This window comes from Antechinus flavipes, chromosome 6 (genome assembly GCF_016432865.1).
Source record: "Antechinus flavipes isolate AdamAnt ecotype Samford, QLD, Australia chromosome 6, AdamAnt_v2, whole genome shotgun sequence".
NCBI classification, from domain to species: domain Eukaryota; kingdom Metazoa; phylum Chordata; class Mammalia; order Dasyuromorphia; family Dasyuridae; genus Antechinus; species Antechinus flavipes.
In genome coordinates, this window is record NC_067403.1 from 36,001,965 (window position 1) to 36,008,572 (window position 6,608).

At 35.0% G+C, this 6,608-nt stretch overlaps 1 protein-coding gene across 1 annotated transcript in view; it reads right to left on the minus strand.

Annotated features, from left to right (window-relative positions):
* Window positions 1-6,526, minus strand: part of CNGA1 (cyclic nucleotide gated channel subunit alpha 1) — a 55,974-nt gene extending 49,448 nt beyond the window's left edge. The window contains exon 1 of the mRNA XM_051965103.1: window positions 6,447-6,526. The gene's annotated coding sequence lies outside the window, so the exon portion shown is untranslated. The remainder of the gene's footprint in view (window positions 1-6,446) is intronic.
* Between the last annotated feature and the right edge of the window lie 82 nt (window positions 6,527-6,608).

The window sequence follows — 6,608 nt, forward strand, 5'->3', positions numbered from 1 at the left end:
CCAGATAGATCCAGATTGGGGAAAAAGCGAAAATAATGAGTTCTCTAAAATGGTTGCATTATTCAAATTCACATTACATGTTTCCATTAGGTGGAACCAATGACCATATTCTACATAATTATAACTTTGAGCAGTGAGAATTCAAACACACTCCTGTAAGCACTTCAGGGAATTCATTGTTTGCATTAATCAGGACTTACCTGTATCCCTACCTTTCACCCAAACTGATTTCTCTACTTTACCCTTGATGCTATGCCCTCCTACTTTTTCTAAGCACTGGCTCCCATTGTCATCCTTCCTTTATAATCCATCATTCATTTCTTCCCCACTGGATCTTTCACATTTTTTTCTACAAACATGTTTAGATTCACCTAATCCTTTTTTTTTTTTTAAAGCAGCTCATAAAATAAACAGATGTTGCTCAGTCTTTTCAATGATGAGTTCCAACTCTAATTGTTGTTCATCTCATAGTTGGCAAATTGACTCAACCTGTGGATTATACAACTATTCTGTTACAATGAGTCACATATACGTCAAATTCTCTCTATGTTCAGAATGGTACACTTGGCTGACTCGTATATTCCTCCATTACTGAACTCTCTCCCTTGTTTCTTTGGATTTTGCCCCTGTTTAAAACTGTAATTAAAAGTAAATTAATGATTGATGTTTAAGATATAAATCCTGATGTCCTTGTTTCTTAATTCATCGTCTTTATCTTGACTGAAGTTTTTTTTTTTCCCCCAGTCTGTTTAAGGTTCCAGCTTTAAATATCAGTTTAGCTTTTTTTTTCATAGATCAGGTATCTGCTGAGCAATTTGGGCTGGTTTATATATTTGGATGGATCTGTGATAGTCTTTATAAGACATTGATATTGGAAGCAGTGCAATTATCAGGACACCGAGGGACAGATGTACAAACTGTCTAAAGGAGGGGAAGATTTTTTTTTTAAGTATGGCTTATTGTTTTTTGATTATTAAAAAGCACTTAACTCAGGAAAACAAAATATTGCTTTCAAGCTTTTTTGTTGTAGTTGCTGATTCTCTGTGATGATGCTGATGACAGAATCATACCTGCCCATCCTTATGGGAGTGTCATCCACGTCCTTCTGAAAGTGTATCACTGGAAGGCCTGCCCAACATGCTGAAAATGTTTTTTTCATGATTTTTTTTTGTTGTTGTTATTTTTCCTGACAATTTCAGGCTACCAGTGGAGTACACTGATCATCCACTTAACATTTCTTCCTTCATAGAGATATTTTGTTTTCCTGAGTAAATGCTTTTTAATAATCAACAAACAATAAGCACAATGGAATCCTCAAAGTTTTCCATACTTTAAAAAAAAATCTTCCTCTCCTTTGGATATCTTGTTTATCTGTCCCTTGATGCCCTGAAAATTGTACTTGCTTCCAATATCAATGCTTTTATATACACTTAATCCAATTGCGTTTTCCCCATTATTCTCCTTATTATTCTCATTAGAGCTATTTCTACCTCTTCTGTAAGTACCTCAGGATTGTGATGTTAGGTTCCATAAGGAATGGTTTCAGTACCCTTAAGGGAAAAAGTTCATTGAAATGTTTTTTGCAAATCTTTTCCCATTTTTTTCTTCTATTCATAATCCTCTTTTTATTTTCATCCCCAAAAGCTGTAGGTATAACTTTGATTGAATATCTTTTCAAGTTTTATTTAAACTTATTTTACACTTAACTATTCCATTTTATGAGATGATACGGTCATAACTGTACCATCCTGCTTAAAATTTTACTGGTAAATTTATATTGTAATCTAATGAAGCCTTTCGTAGCCATCTTTCTCCTTTTGGACAAGTTAAATACTTGCTAATGAAAGCATTTTCTAGGATCTTTTGCTCTCTTGTCAAGGAAATTAGTTTGCATTTAAATTCTGTTTGAATTTAAAATCGGCATCAGTAAATTTTTTTTTGGTCCATTCCCCATTTTTAATTTCACATCTTTTTTTTTCCTCTTTACTATTATTTCTCTCCATTTATTATAATTTGTAAACTTATCTCTGAAAAGCCAATGATCTGACTACATTAAGGGGTAATTTCCACATCAATAAATCTTTGACTATCTGTAGCCAGTTTCATTCTTTGTGACATTTTTTTAATGCTCACCTTCTCTGGTAGCCACAAATTCTTTTTTAAAGGAAGTGTTCATGATATAATATATGACATATTTTGAGTACTACTATTAGAATGGTACATCAAATTAAGTTTATCGATGGTCTAAAAACTGCATGATTCTTAGCAATCTTTGACCCTTGTGGATCACTCATCCCTTCAGAAGTAGAAAGATGCTGAAAAGCCATTTTGAAAGACTTTCTTTTTTGAATCTTCATTGTCTGCATTTGATTGTTATATACACACATATACATAGTCAATACACTTATATTTTCAAACATAATTCATGTCAGGATAGTTGAAGGCACATGGCCAAGTAAAATAATTCTTTCGTGTTCTCAGAATGTAAATCTGAAAAAAACTACATGTCTGCAAAATACTAGGTAACTGTTAAATGATAAATTGACACTTGCTTATAGAATGCTAACTCAAATTATTGGTAGATAAATTGTTATACTATATTCTTTTTAGAAAACTTAAGTTTATGTTTTCATAGAAAATGTACACAATAACATTTTCCTTTGAAGGAACATTAATTAGATTCTTAAATTTTCCATATAAGTTTCATTTGACCCAATAATATGTGGTTTTCTTTCCCCAGTGGTATATACAGAGAAGTAACCTTGACTGACAGAAAAAAAAAATAGCAATACTGGATTACCTGTTTAGTAGGGCAGTTTTAATCTGTGTCTATGTCTTGCTTTATCAGCATCCTGTAATCTTCCACAATCCTATTAAAACTACTTATAAATTCTTATTAGCATGACATTGACTATATTGTACCTGCAACTTAATGACTATATTTAGTTGAGGGAGTAAGGTTCTTTGAGCCCCAAATCATTAAATGTTTGAAATTCCTTTTTCTAAATCTCTGAGACCTTTGGCTAAAACAGTCAATACCAACCTCTTCCTTTTCTTTTTCTTTAATGTGTTGTTGTTTTTGTTTTTTAATTTTAGGATTCAGCCCACAGGAAGCAGAGGCTACAAGGCTGTTAAGATGCTTGTAAAAATGAAAAGTATACTCAGACAGCAGGTAATGGGATGCGCCTTCCAAGATTCTCTTAATGTAAATCCATGATAGATGCAACAAAAAGCAACTTGCTTTTTACTTAATTAGAAAATTAAATGGATGTGGGGGAGGGATGGAGTACAGAATCTGAATACATCATATTGTCCTTATTTAATATCATTGTTTATATTTTGAAAGTACAATTTCATCTTTGGTTTGTGACTTTTTTTCTTAAGATAAGCAGTTTAAAAAGCTATTTCTATTGGTAAACTAGCATCAGACTATAGAAATTTACACATAAAGACAATTTTTAACATTTATTTTAAATTGGGGGAGGAGAGTTCCAAATTTTCTCTCTATTTCCCTCCTCCCTGAGACAGCAAGCGATTTGACATGGGTTATACACGTTCAATCACACAAAACATGTTACTATATTAAATTCTAGAAATTCTAAGCATGATTGGAAAAAATGAGACAGATTCTCTTTAGTTCCCAAATCAGACTGCAATCATAAGACAATGAATTCACTTTTAGATCTCCAGATTGAAATAAAGCCTTATGTTGCATTCAGGATTCTGTTAATCTAAGTCTTTGCATGGGGGAAGATCCTGGGACATGACTCCGAGGTTGACTGTAAAGTATGTGCATGTACATGTGTTTGCACAAACATATACACACATATAGATCACATACATACACATAACATTGCATATAGACATAATACACATATACGTGTGTACACATGCATATATACAAATATACATATACAATATACACACAGGTGATACAATAAATACACGTTGTATATGTATATACGTACATATATACACATGAATGCATGTATTGTGTAGTGTCCATATATGTACAGTGTTTTATGTGTGTGTATTCATGTATTATATTGTGTCCACCTATGTGTAGTTTTACATACATGCACACAGTACACATATGCATTTTGGTTTTTTACTCTTTAAATAGTGATTTTTTTTTTTAAATATCATAGTCATTTCCCAATATATCCCTTACAATACAAATCTCTAGGCAAAGCAACCATATGCAATAATGTAAATCAGAAATGCCAAACACAATGCCTTCAGACCTCAAGTGGTCAACAACATTTCTAGAGGCCAAATGTTGCAGAAACCAGTTTTAAATGTACTTAGGAAATAGTTAACAAAATTGCAATAAAGCAAAGATAATATATAATATAGTAAATACTTAATCTAAGTCGATATGGAGCCCAAAAGGATCTTTTGTAATGTTTAATGGACACTTCCTTTCCATCTAAGCTTGACATCACCCATTTAAACAACATTCAACAGCCTCATTTCTCAAGTAAGAGGAGGAATATTTCATCCTTTGTTCTCTTCAACCCTGATTTTTCATTGAAATTAATATGAGTCAAGCTGCATTTTAATGTTTTCATTTATATTATTATAGCCATGATGCATTTTTTTCTCTTGGCCTTGCTTCTTTCTGCATAATTCATATGCTGTCCCATGTTACCCAAAATTCTTCATACTTGTCATTTCTTACAGCCCTATAGTATTCTGTTACATTCATGTATCGCAATTTATTCAGCCAGCCAACATAGAGAGGGACACAGCTTGTTTTCATTTTTTCTACCACAAATAGTGATCTGTGACAATTTTGGCACAAATAGAACTTTTCTTTCTGTCACCGACTTTCTTGGAGAATTTTTTCAGGAGTGGGTCAAAGAGTCCCTTAATAATTCATTTACTCATTTTCTTACAAAGGAGGAAGTGTTTTTTGCATTAAGAGTTAGTGATAAAATCATACTTCTATATTCCCAAATATTTACTGTTTTATTTCAAAAAAGTCCAAAATAAGAACAAAGACTAAAAAATAAATAGCTCAGTCTTAAAAACTGATTTTAACTACTGGCACAAAACATTTTTCAAACTATTTCCCAGTTTACTCTCCATATTTTTTCCACCTTGCTTATCTCCTTGACTTGTGAAAAATTGACTATAAACCTATATACAAGACAAATATGTGTTTTAGAGATTTAATTTGACATTGCTTTTAACTTTTCTCCTATTAGCCTGAGAACAAGAAAAGCAAGATTAATGAAACTATTACCTAATAAATTTAATAGCACTCCCTATGCAAAATAAAAAGAGTTGCAAGATGAGTTCATTTAATTTTATTCTTAAGTGCCAAACCCAGATCCTTCATAACCATTCTAGTTCTCTTATTTAAAAAAATGCAATTAATGAAAAATACCGTACCTGGTAAAGTCGTTATTTTATCAACTATCCATTTCACATGTATTGTGGTCTCTTATGAATTTAGGATGTTTTCAACTTTAGACAATGGTAAACCATTTTCAATGAAGAATTGCTTAGTTTGAAGAATTTTAAGTCATAAAAAGCAGGGGGATCGTGGAAAAAGCACTAAACTTGGATGTGGGTTCAAATGTCAGACTGCTCCCTTACTCATGTGTTGGCCAGCTCATCTAATCTATCGAGTTTTCATTTGTTAAATAATGTTAGGAAGGAAGAGAGGGAGGGAGGGAGGAAGAAAGAAAGGGAACTGGGAGAAAGGAAGGGAGAGAGGGAGGAAGGAGGGAGGGAGGGAGGGAGGAAGGAAGGAAGGAAGGAAGGAAGGAAGAAGGAAGGAAGGAGGAAGGAAGGAAGGAAGGAAGGAAGAAGGAAGGAAGGAAGGAAGGAAGGAAGGAAGGAAGATAAAAGGGGGAGGAAGAGGAGGGGAAAAAGGAGAGAGGGAGAGAGGGAAAAAAAGGGGGAGGGAAGAAGGGAGGAAGTAAGTACTAGGGAATTCTAATATAAAAACTGGTATTTTCCCCTTTTAAAATTGATAATATTTGCAGAGCAAAAAAAAAAAAAAAGATGATTGCAAACTAAGCTCATTTAACTCAGTGCTTTGTACGGTCACTTCCAAGTGTAGATACTAAGAGATTACAACAGACAATAATTAAATCGTTTGCCAACCCTTGGGTTGCGGGTAAACCCAAAACCAAACGAATGGGGATTCGGTCTAAAACCACCAGCAGCGCGCTCATCTTCAGAGTAAAGGAGTGTCGGGGCCCCAAATAGCAAAGCCAATAAATAATGGCCAATGTGAAAGGTTTAAAAACCAAACACCAGAAACAAGCTACCTTCCCACAGCCCAGCCCTCTGGGCTCCCGGCGGAGGAAAAGGAGTGCGAACGCTCCGCAGCTTCCCGGGGCTTCCCCCACGATCGCCCCTCCCGTTTGGCTACAGGAAAGTGGTTGAGGCAGGAGGCCACAGCCCTCTCCCCGAAGCTTTAAGCCACTGACCTGAGGATCCTTAGCCCCTGCCAACCCCACCCCCGGGCGTTCCCGGGTTCTAAGAGCCAGGACCCCGAGCTCTCTCCCCCAGCTCCCAGCGTAGGAAGGGGTGTGGCCAGCCTGAGACCTCGCCCAGCCCTTCCCATTGGCTGAAGGGACCCGCAGGTGTGG